General features: G+C 39.5%; 1 protein-coding gene across 1 annotated transcript in view; it reads left to right on the top strand.

The window, feature by feature from the left end:
• The first annotated feature begins 10,849 nt into the window (after nt 1-10,849).
• Nucleotides 10,850-20,414, top strand: part of caskin2 (CASK interacting protein 2) — a 144,467-nt gene continuing 134,902 nt past the window's right edge. Inside the window, 1 exon segment of the mRNA XM_084072176.1 lies at nt 10,850-11,089. The gene's annotated coding sequence lies outside the window, so the exon portion shown is untranslated.

The following is a 20,414-nucleotide window of genomic DNA, read 5'->3' as shown; positions in this document are numbered from 1 at the left end:
TATAATGATAATTTAATTCTATATGATTCTGTGATGCATTTATCTCAACCACTCTTCGTTTTCCCTTTAAAAGGGGTATGACTTTAATTTAAACAAATCAAGACCAACACACGCAGTAACGTTAATATAAGTGCATTCAAATTGTACCGGTAATGTTTCGATTCTAGCGGCCTACTGAACATACTATACTATTATATGCTGTGCATAGCATATCTGACTGGTCTGTGTGCCATTACAACCCTGCAGACAAACACAATAACACAACAGTCCACACAGATAACAACAACCAAGAACCATAATAAGATTTTGACAACGACATAAACACAAACAACACTTAATCCACAAGGTTATGCACACTGAATTAATATCTTATCTTATATCTTGTGTGCACACCTTCATTAAGTTGTGGCCTCAAAATACCGATTTTGTTCCCAAACATTATTATTGTGGGCACAACACACATTATATGATGTAGAAGTAAATAAAATACAATAAATACATAAATACTGTATAACAAACAACACAATTGAACTTTTGCAGATATGTTAATAAGACCTCCCATTTGAGAACCATATTTCTCAATGATGTCTGTTCTTTGGTTCTTTGGTCTTTCAGAATTAACTCTGTGTGAATTAACTCTGTGCAAACAACAACTGAAGTGTAACATTGACTATCCTCAATTCTTTCTCAGAAGAGGATATTTCCTGTCCTGTGTGTTGTGACATCTTTAGAGATCCTGTTCTCCTGTCATGTAGCCACAGCTTCTGTAAAGCCTGTCTGCAGGTATGGTGGAGAGAGAAGGAAATAAAGGAATGTCCAATTTGTAAGAGGAGACATTCAGTGGATCCACCCAGAAACCTGGCTCTGAAGAACCTGTGTGAGGCCTTCATACAGGAGAGACATCAGAGAGCTTCAACAGGGTCTGAGGTTCTCTGCAGTCTGCATGCTGAGAAACTCAAACTGTTCTGTCTGGAATGTCAAAAGCCAGCGTGTTTTGTGTGTCGAGATTCTAGAAAACACATCAACCACCGTTTCAGACCCATCGATGAAGCTGCACTGGATCACAAGGAGGAAGTCCAGAAATCACTGAAGCCTTTACAGGAGCCTTTACAGGAGCCTTTACAGGAGTCATCATCATCATCATCATCATCATCTAACTACAACGTAGTTAGACATGATGATGATGATGATGATGATGATGATGATGATGATGATGATGAACATGACAAAGACAAACTTTTGAGTCTTTAAGGGGAATACCAGTAAAGTTTTGTATCTGTACTAGAAGTTCGGGCCGCGTGACGCGTCGTTCACTTTGCAGTGCCACCTTACAGGCACCTCACAGTGTGAGAGAGAGTTTTGTGCTCTCCTAAATCCACGGCAGGCTTTGAAAGTACCCACTTCAGAAAGAGGTGACGTGCATCACCTCTCCAATGACCAAAACCCACTTTGTGATTACTCAGACCTGGTATGGCAGACCTGTGGGGAGTGTGCAGTGGTGTACAATGTGAAAAGATAGTTGAAATCGCAGGAGATGAAGTTAGCAGTTTATTTGTGTAAAGGGTCGTCGGCGTGGGTTGTGTTGAGGATGGAAGCCGTCGAACTGGTGCATCCTACCTATTTATAGGTAGGATGTGATGTCATGCTGTCGTGAGATTACGTCACACTGGCGTGTCTCATCGTGATGTCACGACCGTGATGTCATATGACGTGACACTGGCTACATACAACGTTACAGACAACCGACATGGCGCAGGATTCAAATTGTATATATACTAGAAGTTCGGGCCGCGTCAAATTGTATATATACTAGAAGTTCGGGCCGCTACGCGGCCCGAACGTCTAGCGTGACGCGTCGTTCACTTTGCAGTGCCACCTTACAGGCACCTCACAGTGTTGAGGATGGAAGCCGTCGAACTGGTGCGATCTGACGGCATCCTAGAATTTATAGGTAGGATGTGATGTCATGCTGTCGTGAGATTACGTCACACTGGCGTTGTGTCCATATTCGGGACGACCGTCTCATCGTGATGTCAGATTACGTCACACTGGCGTGATGTCAGATTACGTCACACTGGCTACATACATACATACTGACAACCGACATGGCGCAGGATTCAAATTGTATATATAGATAGATAGATAATGTTGGTCGAGGGCAGAGGAACATGTTGATGTCATCTGTGATCATCAACATATCTATTATGATTATGTCATGTTATTGATCATATCTACTGTCTGTAGTCAATAATCAATCATTATAAAGTGTCCATGGTATAAGATATATATTTTATGTATTCACTTCAGTAATGCTAGCAATACTAACAGGATTATTTGAATGATCTTAAAGGGACTACACCATGAATTTTAACTTTTTCTTCTTTTTTGTGTGTTTTTGGTCTCCCCTACCTCTCGTCTATCCTCAAAAATACCCCAGTTTGAACACTCAGGCTTTCACAGCAAATCTGGGGTTTTCTGTAAATTGGTCTAAAAACAGGCCAAACGATTTGGTCCCTGGCGTGACGTCACGTCAGGGAACAATTCCTCACGTTTTTCAGTTCCACCCCCCCCCCCCCAAAAAAAAAAACATAACCAGGAGATAACATGCATACAAACTGTCTCAATAGCGCCCCGTGCCAAACAGGACAATGTGGTATTGCAGGTGAAAGTGCTTTATAAGCCAGAGAGAAGTTAGTTGTAATGAGTATATCTGAGGCTTGATTTAGGCTCAAACCTTTTGAAAAACGTTTGAGGGACATACACAATATGATATTAAATATTATTATTCTTTTTTAAATTCATGGTGTAGTCCTTTAAAGGAGTCACGGTACTTTAATATAAAATACTATATTATGATCCTTTTACTTTACTGTAGTGAACACTTTCACACATTTTCCTCATAAAATATAAAATCACCTCTTTGGATGAATCTCAAAAGGTTTTAATGAAAATTTTCATTCATGATCTTTTGACATATTCTGCTGCAGCAATATGACTGACTGTTTTGCTCTGAGTTCTAATACAATTATATTGTTTGTAAAGAAAAATAATTACAAATCAAATAAACATCTACCACACATCTCTTATGTGATTTGAGTTCAGTTGCATAAAAAAAACATATATTTGTTCCACATTTATGACATTTTATATGATGGTTAACAGAGGTCTGTCTGTTAAATATTACAGACGTTTTATGAAAACACAAGGCCTGAGGTAAACTAACCTGTAGTCACCTGGATCAAAGATAATAAAATGACAACACACACAGAGTAAAACTTAGAGGTATTGTAGGTTAAAGATTCATTTAGTCACACACATGACCATTCTGAAATGTTGCTGGACAAAATAATTGTGTTTTTAACACAAAGTTTCTACTGATATTATTCAGTTGAGACTATGTCATTTTCTTCCATGGAAACCTGATAAATATGTTGAAATAAGAGCAGGGAAACATTTACATTGACATCAATGGATTCAGCAAGTATAAAATCAAATCCTTTAATTCACTGTCAGTTTAAGGCTGCAGGACATTGACAACCATATCAGATTCATTCAATTCAAACCATTATTTATTCTCAAAAGACATTGAGGTTGCCCTCATTTGCAGTGCCGTACATCACAGTACAATTACATTTTCACATCAATATTCACATCAATGATAAAACAAAACAGAACAGAAACTTTCCCCTATCGTGTTAATTAGCATCATATGAAAAATGTTTGCTATATATATATAAATATATTATTATTATTTAAACTTTTACGTGAACTAGAAATACAGAATCACACTTGTATGCCTCATATGTCGGACAGAAACCTTGTATCTCCTATTTTAATTTCTTTAGTTTTCTTTTTTGTTTTTCAAAAATGAAAGCTGTATTTCATACTTGGCAAGAGTAGCAAAAATAGCAGATTTACAAGCTCACACCACATCAAGATGTGATGTGTTGAGCATGTAGACCGGCTATTTTCACTATCCATCTATCTATCTATCTATCTATCTATCTATCTATCTATCTATCTCTATCTATCTATCTATCTATCTATCTATCTATCTATCTATCTATCTATCTATCTCTATCTCTATCTCTATCTCTCACTCTCTCTCTATCTCTCTATCTCTCTATCTATCTATCTATCTATCTATCTATCTTCCTGTTAGGTGTCTGCTTATGGCTTCATAACCAGCAACTACGCAGACTTTTCGGACCACTACTATGACTCTGTGAAGAGGCCTCTGGTCTTCTTCGCCAACCATGACATGAAGATGGAGAGCTGGTTGTGGGACGTCCTGGACCACAAACAAGTCCTCCACTTGTACAAGAGGGCAGGGGGGAGCTGACCAACACCTTGTAGAAACACACTAAAGCTTGAATCTGCAATTCCTTTTTCCATCCCAACCGGGATCCGAACCCCGATCGAACCCTCTCACATGGGAAACCAAACATCTACCACTATACCATGTATGAGGCAATCTCCCCTACTCAGTGGTGTAAAGTAACAAAGTATTTTTTTTTTTTTACTTTAGTGGAATATTTCCAATTTTCAGTACTTTTACTTCTACTCCACTCCATCTCAGAGGCAAATATTGTACTTTTACTCCACTACAATTATTTGAAAAGTTTAGTTATTAGTTACTTTGTAGATTTTGATTATTATTACAAAACATACATTAACAACTACAGCCCTATATACATTTCGACCATTTGAAAATGCGACGCATTGTGAGCTTGTAGATCTGCTATTTTCAAATGATTTTATACATTTGAAAACTTGTGAAATGGGACATTCTACATAATGAATACTTTCTACTTTTGGTACTTTCAGTAGATTTTGATACCAATACTTTTACTCAAGTATTTTTTTAATTCCGGACTTTCACTTGTAACAGAGTACTTCTACATTGCAGTATTGATACTTTTACTTAAGTAAACAAGAATGACCAAAGTCATAATAAAGCCGCATGCGGCAGGCTTTTTTGGGCCCAATCTTTTCATAGACCTGATTACTTGTTTTTTGGATTGCTTTTGTCTCTCGCCAAACCTGGCAACATTTAGCGTGGCAGATTAACGCTGTAATGTTTTTTATATAAGTGGTGGCAACATTTTGTGACACCACACGGGTCTTCCCAACATAGTTAAGATTGAAGTCAGTGTGAACATGGCCAAATAATAACTTAATAGCCAAACTGGGTGTAATGAATCATGCTAGCATTTGTAGGCGAACCCTTCGGCCTGAAGCTCTCTTGTTTAGGGATGGAGCTCGTTAATTTTTATTGATAATGAGCACCTTATCGAGCCTGCTTATCGAACCGAGCTTTTATCGAGCCCACTATCGATCTTTTTCTATTATTAAGAAAAAAGACGTGAGACGAATAATTCTGAACAGAACCGGTATCTTTTTTTATTGGCCAGTTGTGACAGTTAGTTTGTGGCTGACCACTATCTAAAATTAAATGAAGATGACAAAAGTTAAAAATATTTTTGCCTATCATTAAAACAACCATTCATATAATGTGCAATAAGTGTTAAATGGCTTTATATTATGAATAGTACTGTAATAATTACTATGAAATCTCCATGTGTCTTCAACTCTTTATAAACAAAAAATGCATAGTTATTTTTTCTATTCTTTTTATTTTGTTTTAACAAAATATATCACTTGCACTACATTTTACTAGGGCCTTCAAATACAGTACTTTTCTAACAGACAGAAGGCAAGTGACCTTTTTACTTTTGTAAAATAATATTGAAGAAACGGTTAATGTGTGTACTGTCACTTTAAAAGCGCAATTAATACTTCATCGTACGACGGTGTCACGCACCAAACATAGCCGATCTCCAAGCTCACACTGCGTCTGTTCGCACCACGTTGTGAGCTTGTAGATCTGCCATTTTCGGCAACGCTAGACTGAGGGACGGACACGCTCAGCAACACTAGTTATTCATTCACAGGGAGATCCCAAACGGATTATTATCAATTGGATTATTAAAATTGTCAACAGAGACTTGTTACCTTGGGTAGAAGGGGACGAGTGAAACTTTTGAGCGTTTCACTCGTTGACGCCATTGTTTCACCGCTGCACCGCACATGTACACAACGACGCAACCACCCAAGTGTACTTTTTTTTTTTTTTTTTTTTCTTTTTTGTTTTTCAAAAATGAAAGCTGTATTTCATACTTGGCAAGAGTAGCAAAAATAGCAGATTTACAAGCTCACACCACATCAAGATGTGATGTGTTGAGCATGTAGACCGGCTATTTTCACTATCCATCTATCTATCTATCTATCTATCTATCTATCTATCTATCTATCTCTATCTATCTATCTATCTATCTATCTATCTATCTATCTATCTATCTATCTATCTCTATCTCTATCTCTATCTCTCACTCTCTCTCTATCTCTCTATCTCTCTATCTATCTATCTATCTATCTATCTATCTTCCTGTTAGGTGTCTGCTTATGGCTTCATAACCAGCAACTACGCAGACTTTTCGGACCACTACTATGACTCTGTGAAGAGGCCTCTGGTCTTCTTCGCCAACCATGACATGAAGATGGAGAGCTGGTTGTGGGACGTCCTGGACCACAAACAAGTCCTCCACTTGTACAAGAGGGCAGGGGGGAGCTGACCAACACCTTGTAGAAACACACTAAAGCTTGAATCTGCAATTCCTTTTTCCATCCCAACCGGGATCCGAACCCCGATCGAACCCTCTCACATGGGAAACCAAACATCTACCACTATACCATGTATGAGGCAATCTCCCCTACTCAGTGGTGTAAAGTAACAAAGTATTTTTTTTTTTTTACTTTAGTGGAATATTTCCAATTTTCAGTACTTTTACTTCTACTCCACTCCATCTCAGAGGCAAATATTGTACTTTTACTCCACTACAATTATTTGAAAAGTTTAGTTATTAGTTACTTTGTAGATTTTGATTATTATTACAAAACATACATTAACAACTACAGCCCTATATACATTTCGACCATTTGAAAATGCGACGCATTGTGAGCTTGTAGATCTGCTATTTTCAAATGATTTTATACATTTGAAAACTTGTGAAATGGGACATTCTACATAATGAATACTTTCTACTTTTGGTACTTTCAGTAGATTTTGATACCAATACTTTTACTCAAGTATTTTTTTAATTCCGGACTTTCACTTGTAACAGAGTACTTCTACATTGCAGTATTGATACTTTTACTTAAGTAAACAAGAATGACCAAAGTCATAATAAAGCCGCATGCGGCAGGCTTTTTTGGGCCCAATCTTTTCATAGACCTGATTACTTGTTTTTTGGATTGCTTTTGTCTCTCGCCAAACCTGGCAACATTTAGCGTGGCAGATTAACGCTGTAATGTTTTTTATATAAGTGGTGGCAACATTTTGTGACACCACACGGGTCTTCCCAACATAGTTAAGATTGAAGTCAGTGTGAACATGGCCAAATAATAACTTAATAGCCAAACTGGGTGTAATGAATCATGCTAGCATTTGTAGGCGAACCCTTCGGCCTGAAGCTCTCTTGTTTAGGGATGGAGCTCGTTAATTTTTATTGATAATGAGCACCTTATCGAGCCTGCTTATCGAACCGAGCTTTTATCGAGCCCACTATCGATCTTTTTCTATTATTAAGAAAAAAGACGTGAGACGAATAATTCTGAACAGAACCGGTATCTTTTTTTATTGGCCAGTTGTGACAGTTAGTTTGTGGCTGACCACTATCTAAAATTAAATGAAGATGACAAAAGTTAAAAATATTTTTGCCTATCATTAAAACAACCATTCATATAATGTGCAATAAGTGTTAAATGGCTTTATATTATGAATAGTACTGTAATAATTACTATGAAATCTCCATGTGTCTTCAACTCTTTATAAACAAAAAATGCATAGTTATTTTTTCTATTCTTTTTATTTTGTTTTAACAAAATATATCACTTGCACTACATTTTACTAGGGCCTTCAAATACAGTACTTTTCTAACAGACAGAAGGCAAGTGACCTTTTTACTTTTGTAAAATAATATTGAAGAAACGGTTAATGTGTGTACTGTCACTTTAAAAGCGCAATTAATACTTCATCGTACGACGGTGTCACGCACCAAACATAGCCGATCTCCAAGCTCACACTGCGTCTGTTCGCACCACGTTGTGAGCTTGTAGATCTGCCATTTTCGGCAACGCTAGACTGAGGGACGGACACGCTCAGCAACACTAGTTATTCATTCACAGGGAGATCCCAAACGGATTATTATCAATTGGATTATTAAAATTGTCAACAGAGACTTGTTACCTTGGGTAGAAGGGGACGAGTGAAACTTTTGAGCGTTTCACTCGTTGACGCCATTGTTTCACCGCTGCACCGCACATGTACACAACGACGCAACCACCCAAGTGTACAAATGGAACCAAATGGACGCTTACAGCCCCCTTAAAATAGTAAAATTCATTGACTAACGTGTCCATTACATTTGCGTCTCCCCATTGGCTTAAAAGGGGGGCTTAAAAGGGGGGAAGTGTGATGGACAGCCAGGACAGCCAATGACAATAGGTGTCGACACTTTATCACTCGGGTGTCGACTAGGACTGGTGCTGTTTAGAGAGCCGCTGCAAGCATGCGGCTAAAAATGTGACAACTTTTTCCACCACTGCCCCTACTTCATGCAGTACTGCTTGTCAACCAGTAGATGTCCTACCTGACTGACACCAGTGGGATCTAAATGTCTCAATGGAAGAGTAGGAAGACCAACCTCCAACCACTTATAATTAACCACTTAAACCCTCTCTCTCTCTCCTATTCATGGGGCGAACATGCGGCAAAAATATCTGTTCCTATATATCACACAAAAAACTGTAGTAGCTCGGAGGACCCCCTAGGGGGTCCTTGATCCCCTGTTGAAGGCCCATGTTCTAGGGCAGTGGTTCTCAAAAGGAAGAGACCATTACTGAGCTCCATTACTGCATCAGAAATAATCAACAAACCTTTGTTGAAAACATTCTTTCATTGTATGCAGATTAATTATTATTATTTATATCTGATCCGTTAACCGTTACACCCCAGACAGTTGAACTATTGAACAGATTTTTCAGGCTATAAACCTTTTCAAAGAGTGAATGCTTTCCAATAAACAATTTGGCTCTTCAAATTCCACAAACGTGACTTCCCTTTAACATGTCTGAAAACTAGGCTACTTTAAATATTTAGGTGTGAATATCTGTAGACAATTATCAGACCTTTACAACAACAAAAAAAATCCCACCCCTAATGGACAAGCTTACACAGAGCTTGTGGAATAGCTTACACATAATAACACTTGTTGGGAATTTAGGGTTGCATCAAAGCCTGCCAGTCTTCTCACCCAAATCCTTTTTTCGGAACAATAGATCACTGGTTCTCAAACATTTTCATGTCAAGGACCCCCAAAATGATATGTATTTGGTCGCGGACCTCCATGTCAAAATATTTTGTTCCAGGGACCCCCAGAAACGTTTGAACAATAAATACATATTTCTAAAAAAGAAAAGAAAAGAAAAAAGTAATCAACAAACTTTATTACAAAAACTGGTAAAACATGGTCAAATAATATAAGAAATAAGAGGCAACCATTGTGAAAATAGCGCAACATCTCGCAATGCCAGGTGTTGTGAGCTTGTAGATCTGCTATTTTCATTTTTTTGTCTGTGGAACCGAGTCAAACTAAATGTAATGCCTCAACTCCTATGATTCCAAGTGCTTATCAGGGTGGGGGGTCCCCAGTTCAAATATGATTATTTTGGGGGGTCGCAGCCTTAAAAGGTTGAGAACCACTGCCAGGCATAGGCTACTTCCCAGATATTATCATTTGGCTGTCCATAATACTTTAAATAGATGATTGTATATAAAATGACAAATCATGACTTGATGTATCATACTGTATATAAATTGTACATATTTATCTTTTCTTTTAATACTTGTATTTTTGTTTGATTCAATTATTTGTTATAATAACATAATAACATAGTCAATTCAAAGATTTGTATTGGATTACCATAATAAAATCATTTAAAAAAAGACAAATGCAAACAAACAAACAAACAACAACAACAACAACAACAACAACAACAACAACAACAACAACAACAAACAACACAATATAATTAATGACAGACAGCCCCTGCCTCTTTTGGAATGGTGAATATCCCATAGTCCGGAGGGAGTGTGCGCGCTAATTGGGTAGATGGTTGGCACGCAACCGATGATTGCAGTGTGTGCCGTGAGCGAGCGGTAGGTTGGCATGACAACCATAGATATATCTATGATGACAGCCACCCCACCCCCTCAGTGTTGCCATGTCTCTTTATTATAAGCGACTTAGGGCTTGTTTTTCTGTAAAGTTACTTGTAAATATTGGTAGTTGCGGGTTGCGTTTTTTTAGGGCTTGTTTAAAATAAAAAAAAGTTTTAGACCCCTATCTGATTTTTTTCTTTTAATTTTCAAATATATTCCATATATTTAACTTTCTCTTTTCAATGTCTTTTTGAAAAAAGCCAACCTACAAGCTCACAACGCGTCGCGATTGCGACGCGTTTTGAGCTTGTGGATTGGCTTTTTTCAAAGAGCTGATAAAGTGCTCATGTGACTACAGTGGCTTCTTTTGGGATTGTTTTCATAGACGTCGCTGCTTGTTTCTCTCAAAAGATCTGGCAACGCGACCCCCCGGCCCATGGGATATATGTACACGGTGCTAGTGGGAGGTACGAACGCATTTTGAGGAGGAGCCTGTTTCTCTCTCTGTCTCTCTCTCTCTCTCTCTCTCTCTCTGGTAGAGCGAGGTGACACTCTGTAGTAGTGAAGGAGAACGTCTCACTGGCCTCAACAACTATAACTTTAGATCATTACAGTAGTATTTGTACGTGAAACAAAAACGGCTACAAAACGTCTACTTCACGATCAGACACTGAAAAGAAAACTTAATCCCTGGATTTTAATTTTTTTGAAGACCTTCTATGCCAGGATTTGGGACTAAAAGCAACTTCCAGACAAACTTTTTTTGGGGAAAGTTAAAATATTTGATAAGCTCCAATACATGATCAGGTGAGTCAGATGGATTGTTTATGCGTTATTACAAGATATATGGCACAATAATAATACATATGCACATGGCTTGGCTGGAGTCCTCATGATCCAAATGTTCCAAAATGATCCAAAGGTCGCGGATCGCCTGGATCCCATTCCCGAGATCGATCCTCCAGGGGATCCATAGGGATCAAGTGTGTGTAGTTAATGGTTCTGCGCCTTCGATAATGTGGTGGTGTCGCTTGCCGACAACAAGCACTGAAGGTGAACGCGTCCAAGAGCGACAAAATCAATGAAATAAATCGCGTCAGAACAGATAAATGTGCTGGCTGGCTGGCTGTCTGGCAGTGGTGGAAAAAGTACTCACATTTTTTTACTTAAGTAAAAGTATCAATACTGCAATATAGAAACGCAAGTAGAAGTCTGGAATTCAAAGTTTACCTGAGTAAAAGTACTGAAGTATTGGCATCAAAATGTACTTAAAGTACCAAAAGTAAAAGTACTCATTATGCAGACTGTCCCATTTCACAAGTGTTCAAAATGTATACAAATCTTTTGAAAATGGCAGATCTACAAGCTCACAACGCCTTGCGAGCTTGTAGATCAGCTATTTTCAAATAGCCTAGGTATAAAATAGGACTAGCTGTAGTATACAACCCTCGTAGACGTATTTATGGTTCTGACGTTTTCAATCGTAAACGTCAGAATCATAAATACGTCTATGAGGGTTGTATACTACAGCTAAAATAGGGCTATTAGTTATTTTATGTTTTATAATGTAATGTATATCTGAAAAGTAACTAGTAACTAAAGTTTCAAATAATTGTAGTGGAGTAAAAGTACAATATTTGCCTCTGAGATGTAGTGGAGTAGAAGTAAAATAACTGCAAATTGGAAATACTCCAGTAAAGTAAAAAAGACCTCAAAACTGTACTTAAGTACAGTACTTGAGTAAATGTACTTAGTTACTTTACACCACTGGCTATGCTATTTAATGCTATTTAATGTTATTTAATGAAGCTGTTTATACATAGGCCACTTGCTGTGTGTGCATCCATGGACAACACATGTTGTTATAATGTTTAACAGTTATTTCTACTTTATTCGATTGAGGTTAGGCTTAATTAGTGACTTTCAGAATATGGAAGATATTGAGCCCCAGGATAACACATGGGGTTGGTAGGGCCTTAAAAAGCGACACTCTTGAAAAAAAAGCCTAATAAAACACAATTTTGTGAAATAATAATAATAATGCAATTCTTCCCCATGACGTAACAAGGGTTAGAAAACATGGTTTATGTGCTTGACTAATAACATCAGCTTTAGTTTTAGTTTTAAACATAGTAACAATAAACAGCTGTGTGTGTGTGTGTGTGTGTGTGTGTGTGTGTGTGTGTGTGTGTGTGTGTGTGCGTGTGCGTGTGAAGTGAGATTTTGTTTGTGTTTGTGTTTGTGGCACACTGAGGTCTGCTCCATACTTGACTCCACATTCCACCTTCCAAGCTTGCATGGAGAGACAAACTGACAGTTGTGTCACCACACTGTTAGGAGGGAGCCCTCATCCATTGTGTGACTGTGACCAAAAAAGTTGGCTTATCAAGCGTGCAAGTCACTAGCTTCAAAGTTCATAACATTTAAAGGTAGGGTAAGTGATTTTCTTTGGTTAAAATAAGTGTTAAATAGCTCTATATTCTGATAGTACTCATTTCTATAGTGTTTGTTCAGTAACAGGAGTCTCCCATGTCTCTCCAGCGCTTTATTAAACATAACATGCATTTTCAGTGCTCTCTCCTGATTGGCTTAAAGGTTTGTTTTTTTTTTACTAAATTTTTATCCCACGATTTTGTAACCCTTATTTTTTACACCCAGTGCCAATTGTCTATGTAATCCTGGGCACTACCTTCCCTCTGCCAACCTAGGGAGGCCAGGGCCGAGCTCATGCCTCCTTCAATGCATAAGAACCAACTGACCTTCTTGTCACCTGACAGGGGAGAGTTTCCCTGGTTGGACGTAGCGCGTGGAAGGAACACGTTATTCCAACCAGTTCCCACAGCGTTTCAGCTGTGAGGTGACAGCACTACTGACTGCGCCACCGTGCCCCCCATTGGCTTAAATGTTGTCACCTACCTGAAATGTACATAATTCTGTTTACTAAAGAGCTGGAGAGACCCCTGTGAATATAGTACTTTAACAAAAAACAAAAAAATAACAAAACAATATCACTTACCCTACCTTAAGTACAGTTGGAAAAGATGCAGATACTGCCTCAAATGCTGGCATCTGTATCGGCGAGTATGCCAGTCTATGCCCTATCCAATACCACGGAATTTAATCAATTTATCACATGATTATACTTAATTTACAGTCATATTTTGATTGCTTCAGTTGATGTTGCACGACTGTTTCTTACCGTACTATTTACATTATTATTTTACTAACTTGCAGCTGCACATTAACAATTATTAATGGAATTTGAATTAGATCAGTGGTCCTCAAGTCTTTTGTTTTCAAGGACCCCCATAACTCTCAGAGTTACAGACCTGTAAGGGTCCATTTGGTTCCATTTGTACACTCTCCGAGTAAGGGTCCATTTGGTTCCATTTGTACACTCTCCGAGTTACAGACCTGTAAGGGTCCATTTGGTTCCATTTGTACACTCTCCGAGTTACAGACCTGTAAGGGTCCATTTGGTTCCATTTGTACACTCAGAGTTACAGACCTGTAAAGGGTCCATTTGGAACCGCCTCAAGGAACCCATTTGGTCCCTGGACCCCACTTTGAGAACCACTGTCCCTAGATATTTTAGGTAGGTACTCGGTATCGACTGATACGCAAGTTATGGGAATCGGTATCGGGTAGGAAACAATTGTATCGGTACGACTCTACATTTAAGTGGAAGTACAGTAGGCTATGGATGTGTACGACTAGCCATAGTATACTATATAATGTGCCAAATTAGTATGTGAGAGTTTTTAGTATGTCCGATAGCTACTCAATAGTATATGAAAATAGATGTGGAAAATGTTACTGGACGGTGGAGAGGACACTAATGTTGTCTGCTGATATTGCTTTAGTGCCACTTAACCCTGCGGTCCCTGTATTTGCATCCAATATTTTGTCAACATTTTTCACAATTCCTTGAAAATAGCTGAAGTATGAAAATAATGCTTTAAGGCATGGGCAACTGGCGGCCTGGGGGCCACATCCGCATGTGGCCCCCCACCTTCACTTTATGCGGCCCGCAGGTTAATATCGGAATACTGATATATTATTGATTTCAGCTGTTACAATTCCAAACATGCAAACATGACCCGCATTAATTACTTCAGTCTATATTAGTAGCTTAATGACTAGTATTAAAAGTATTTTTTTTATGTCCAATGTATATTTTAATTTAAGTTCATAAAGTTAACTTAACATAAGTATAACTAAATGCATTTGAAATTATATATAAATGTTACTTTTCAGGATTCCAATTCAAAAATTGCACACAAAAAAACAGGATTCCAATTAAAAAATAGCAAAAATAGCACATCTACAAGCTCAAAACGCGTCACACTGCGACGCGTTTTGAGCTTGTAGATCGGCTACTTTTGTGTGACATAGAATGGCGAAAAAAGTGTGGCCCTCTGGAGTGAGTGCGGAAATATAGTGTCCATCGTCAAAGTTGCCCATCCCTGCTTTAAGGTGTTGTAAGTGATATTTGTCTTGTTAATAACTGTTCTTTAGTAAACAGAAAATACAGAACTCATACAGAATAAAGGATAAACAAGTGTAATCGGAAGTGATGAAACAAATAAATGAGCAGACAACTTTGGAACTGGAACACAACAAGCTGATAAATGATCATCATGGGGTTCTCTCTCCTGATTGGATGACATTTAATAACCCCAACTGAACATGTATTTTCTGTTTACTAAAGAGCTGGAGAGACGGGGGAGACCCCTGTTAACTGAACAAACACACTATAGCAATCGGAATATCGAGTTTTTAACTTTTCATCAACGAACTTTGTTTTAAAACATCACTTGGAGCACCTTTTAGGGCATAAGTGGACAGTCCAGGTGTCATGTGTGAAGCCCCTGGTGCAGTGGAAGGGATTGTAGTGGTCTGGTTGGCGTCACAATCATTTCAACCACTTTATCCATTTATACATTGCAGTGTTGATTTCGTCGACTAAAACTATGACGAAAAATGTTCGTCGACTACCTTTTTTCACTGACGAAATAAAAACGAAATTAAAACTAAGCTACGATGACTAAAACTAAGACTAAATATATTGACAATTTCGTCAACAAAGAGTAGGGGGAAGTAGAGGAAGAGTGGAGAATCCAGATCCAGTAGAACTAAAACACAAGTCATTTTAAAAATAGCAGATCTACAAGCTCTGCGTCATGAGCTTGTAGATCGGCTATCGTCGACTACCTTTTTTCACTGACGAAATAAAAACGAAATAAAAACTAAGCTACGATGACTAAAACTAAGACTAAATATATTGACAATTTCGTCAACAAAGAGTAGGGGGAAGTAGAGGAAGAGTGGAGAATCCAGATCCAGTAGAACTAAAACACAAGTCATTTTAAAAATAGCAGATCTACAAGCTCTGCGTCATGAGCTTGTAGATCGGCTATTTTCAGCATGCAACCAAGTGTAAAATCAGCCATTACGACGCCATCAAGGCACCGCCAAAAATACGTTTTAGTCGACTAAATCAACTGTAATACGTTGGCTATTCAAAAACAGCAGATATACAAGCTCACAGCCTCCGGTTTCCCGGGCCGCCTCTCTCCCTACCCTCTTCTTGACATCCAAGCATCCACCGCTAGGTCACAACAAGAGTTCTCCAACATTATGTTTATTGAAGGCAGTGGCCCGGCTTTTCAATGATGTGGCTGCTGGTGTCAAGGCATGATAGATTGGTGGTGCAGTTTGAAGAGATCCCATCCTAGTGAAGGGGCAGGGGAGAGCTAGTTTACACTCGCAAAAAGTATTATTTTTGCAGGATGCCCTGGCCTGTAATTGAGTAATTTATTTATGTTTTAAAAAAAGGAGCTCTCATGGAACAGAAATACCACATTCCTCTGTGCTCTGAACTCAAATGCAACAACGACATTGCATTTCGGGAGCTAGGCCATGGCACTGGTACGCACGTTGTGGCTGGCAAGTTCTACCTCCATATCAGAGCCCGAATTATGCCACATTCTTATTTTTTGAAAATGTTTACTAATCTTTGAACATTTTTCAAAAGCTTGTAGATGCTCTATTTTTGCCATAGGGTTCAAGTCAGGGGTCTTCAACGTTTTCAGGCCAAGGACCCCCTAGCTGAGAGAGAGATGAAGCAGGGACCCCCTCTATATTGTATAAAATTGTGTTTCAGATTTAACTTTTTTTGTTTACTTCGTCTGCTCTTTTTTCCCGCTACCTACACCAAACACCTCTTTGCCAAAAATAGCCGATCTACAAGCTCACAACGCCTCGCACTGCGAGGCGTTGTGAGCTCTCCTGAGTTCTCCTTGGAAAAGGGATGCTAGGGTCCAAGTGGTTAAGGTAAAAAAAAAATCCTATCACACAAAGATTTGGCGGACCCCCTGTAGTAACTCTGAGGACCCCCTAGGGGTCCCGGACCCCCTGTTTAAGACCCCTGGTTCAAGTAGTTAATCTGTTGACTAGCGTTAATGAATGCCATCATCCCATTGCCTTTGTGAACAAATAATAAGGCAGGGACATTGCATATCTTATCATCGTACAACAAAGTAGATACAGATTCAGTGAAACGGGTTGATATGGTCAACGTCTGTGTATGATATGCCTGGATACAAGGAGATACATCTCGTATATGATTCATAGTGAGGCTTTATGCTACTATCAGTCGCAGGAAAACGCTACGTACACACTGCGATTGATGGCTTTGGACTCTGCAGCCCTGTTTGCTGGCAGTGTGCTGGGCTATACAATGTAAACATGTCCCACCAAATTCCTAAACACTGAATCACAGAATTAAACACTGTGTCTTAGCACAAATAGTACTACATTTACTGTATAGCACACACATAGTACTTTCTTTACTGTATAGTACACAGATAATACTATCTTGACTGTATAGTACACAAAAGGTACTATCTTGTCTGTATAGCTGTATGTTATCTTTAGTGCATAGCAGTACTTTCTTTGCTGTGCACTGCAGTGTACCTACTATTACTGTTCCCTGTGTAATACACAGCACTGCAACTCTTTCATACTGTAGTAAGCCACTAACTATATTACATAAGACATGTTCCATAATCCCCATTTAAACAATACTGTACTTCAGGGTAAGAGAGGTGGAAGTGATTTAGTTTAAATTTCACCGTACTCCAGGGCATTGGTTATCAAAGTGGGGTCTGGGACCCCCAGGGGTACTTGGGGTGGGGGGGGGGGGGGGGGGTGCACCAGGGGGTCCCCAGCAACATTAGTTAAAAAAGCGTCACAATCATTTTTACCACTTTAACAATATTTTTTCAACTTGGGCTATTCAAAAATAGCAGATATACAAGCTCATAGCGCGACACTTCTTGCTGCGCTACAAGCTTGTAGATCTACTATTTTGTTTTAAATCGTGAAGATATGTGCAAATCTTTGAATATATATATTTTTAAAGCGAACATTTTTTTCTCAAATCTGCGCTTCTGGGGGTCCCTGGTACATGCATTTTCAGATGGGGGTCCGCGGCCAAATACAGTACATATCAATTTTGGGGGTCCTTGGCATGAAAAAGTTTGAGAACCACTGCTTTAGGGAACAGAGGTGAAAGTTAACTAAATGAATCAAAGTGTTGCACTTGAGATCAGCCTGGCAAGACTGTGGAAGTTGCTCGCTCTCTCAAACTCGCATAATGTAGCATATCGTCTCTGTCGGGGTGGAAATTTCATATGTCATAAACCAGGGGTCTTCAACGTTTTCAGGCCAAGGACCCCCTAGCTGAGAGAGAGATGAAGCAGGGACCCCCCTCTATATTGTATAAAATTGAGTTTCAGATGAAACTTTTTTTGTATACTTGGTCTGCTCTTTTTTCCCCTCTTTGCCAAAAATAGCCGATCTACAAGCTCACAACGCCTCGCAGTGCGAGGCGTTGTGAGCTTGTAGATCTGCTATTTTTGGCTAAAGTTCTCCTCAGAAAAGGGATACCAGGGTTCAAGTGGTTAATGTAAAAAGAAAAATCCTATCCCACAAAGATTTGGCGGACCCCCTGTAGAAACTCTGAGGACCCCTTAGGGGTCCCGGACCCCCTGTTGAAGACCCCTGTCCTAAACTGATAATTTCCAGGATTCAAATTCAAAATGAGCAAAAGTAGCAGATCTACAAGCTCAAAACAAGCTCGCTTTGATGCTATTGTGTGACGAACGAATGCCCTACTTTGTCATACTACAGTGTCACACAAAAGTAGCAACAGTAGCCGATCTGCGATGCGTTCGGCTGTTTTTTTTGCTATTTTTGAATTTTAATCCTGAAAAGTAACAAGTTTTTGTATATTGAGGTTTCCTCCCGACAGCAACACGATATGTGGATGTTATTCCCTGTGTGTGTGTGTGTGTGTGTGTGTGTGTGTGTGTGTGTGTGTGTGTGTGTGTGTTGGGCGTAGTGGCGGTCGTCTGTAGCCTGAAGGCTCCCGGCTCCTCCTCTTTCTGGTTGTGTGTCGAAGTGCCCTCGAGCAAGAAGATGTGTGTGAATGTGTGCGAATGCGTGCCTCATTACCATGTCATGCGTAACACCTGCTGTGTGCTGGCGTCTCACACTGGAAATAGCCGATCTACAAGTGAGTAGATCGGCTACAAACCTTTTGCTGGAACAAATGAATCTTATACGAAAATGACTGTTTTAAAGACTTTCCGCCCTCCATCGTACTATCTTTTTACCCATTCAACCGGGGAAGGCATCTCTGTCATTTTAGATTTATTTGGCTATTCAAAAGAAGCAGATATACAAGCCCTATAAGCTTGTAGATCTGCTATTTTTTGAAAAAATCGTGAACATCAGCGTGAACTTTAGCACACATTTTGTATACCTTTGAATATATATATTTTTGGAAGCGAACATTTGTGAAATGTTTGGTTCCAGGGACCTCCAGAAGCGTAGATTTGAGTTACAAATGTTCGCTTTGAAAATATATGTATTCAAAGATTTGCAAAAATGTTCATGATTTAAGAAAAAAATAGCAGATCTACAAGCTCATAGCGCAGCACTCGGTGCCGCAGGGACCACTACATATAGGATTCATGCTAATTTAACGACTTAAAACCCTCAATACTTTGTAAACTTGACCTTTTGGTGTGAGGCGTTGTGAGCTTGTAGATCTGCTATTTTCGGATAATCCCTTCAGAATAGGGAGGCTAAGGTTCTAGTGGTTAATGTAAAAAAAAAATCCTATCACAAAGATTTGGCGAACCCCCTGTAATAACTCTGAGGACCCCCCTAGGGGTCCCGGACCCCCTGTTGAAGACCCCTGATCTGCACCGTGTGTGTGTGTGTGTGTGTGTGTGTGTGTGTGCGTGCGTGCGCCGTGCGAACGACTGCGAAGTACATTGTAAAAGTACTTTGAATGGGTCGCAAAGCCTAGAAAGGGCGGCTATATAAATGTGGTCCATTGTCATCAATGCAATGAGCATGAAAAGCCTGCCTTCTAGGCCCTGGAGGGGGAGAGAGAAGAGAAGAGAAGAGAAGAGAAGAGAAGAGGGGGACGAGATCACAGTGATTAGGAATGACAGCCTTGCTTACGCCCAGTCGGTGCTCTGTGTGTGTGTGTGTGTGTGTGTGTGTGTGTGTGGTGTACTCTCTCTCAGGCTCACGGTGGTGGTTATGTAATGAAACAAGTTGGAACCAGGAAAACAGCGCTGAACAGAGGAGCACACACACAGGGGGGGTAGCAAGCCAGGAACCGTCCATATCTCAGTGGTGATCCCTGCTTTTTTCCCCCCAAACACACTTAGTGTTTATACAGCAACAGCAGCAGCGCATGATGTGGCCCTGCATGCCAGAGCATTCCCTCTCCTGGTGATATGAGGACAATAACCTTCATAATATGCACAGGGCTGGCTTGTCCCTATGACGCTGTGGTTCTTTTTCATGTTAAGGACCCCTCCCCCCGCCACCCCAAAATGATATGTATTTGGCCGCGGACCCCCATCTCAAATATTTTGTGTCAGGGACCCCCAGAAGGGAATATTAGCCCATTAAGACCTGAGGCGATTCTTAAAAAAAAATCTAAATCCTAACAAAAAATTCAAGATTTTTCCAAAAATAGCAGATCTACAAGCTCATAGCGCGGCACTCGGTGCCACGCTATGAGCTTGTATATCTGCTATTTTTG

The sequence above is a fragment of the Gymnoscopelus microlampas genome (assembly GCF_963454915.1).
Source record: "Gymnoscopelus microlampas genome assembly, chromosome: 11".
Lineage (NCBI taxonomy): Eukaryota > Metazoa > Chordata > Actinopteri > Myctophiformes > Myctophidae > Gymnoscopelus > Gymnoscopelus microlampas.
The sequence above is the reverse complement of the archived record's forward strand: the minus strand, read 5'-3'. Positions and strand labels throughout refer to the sequence as shown.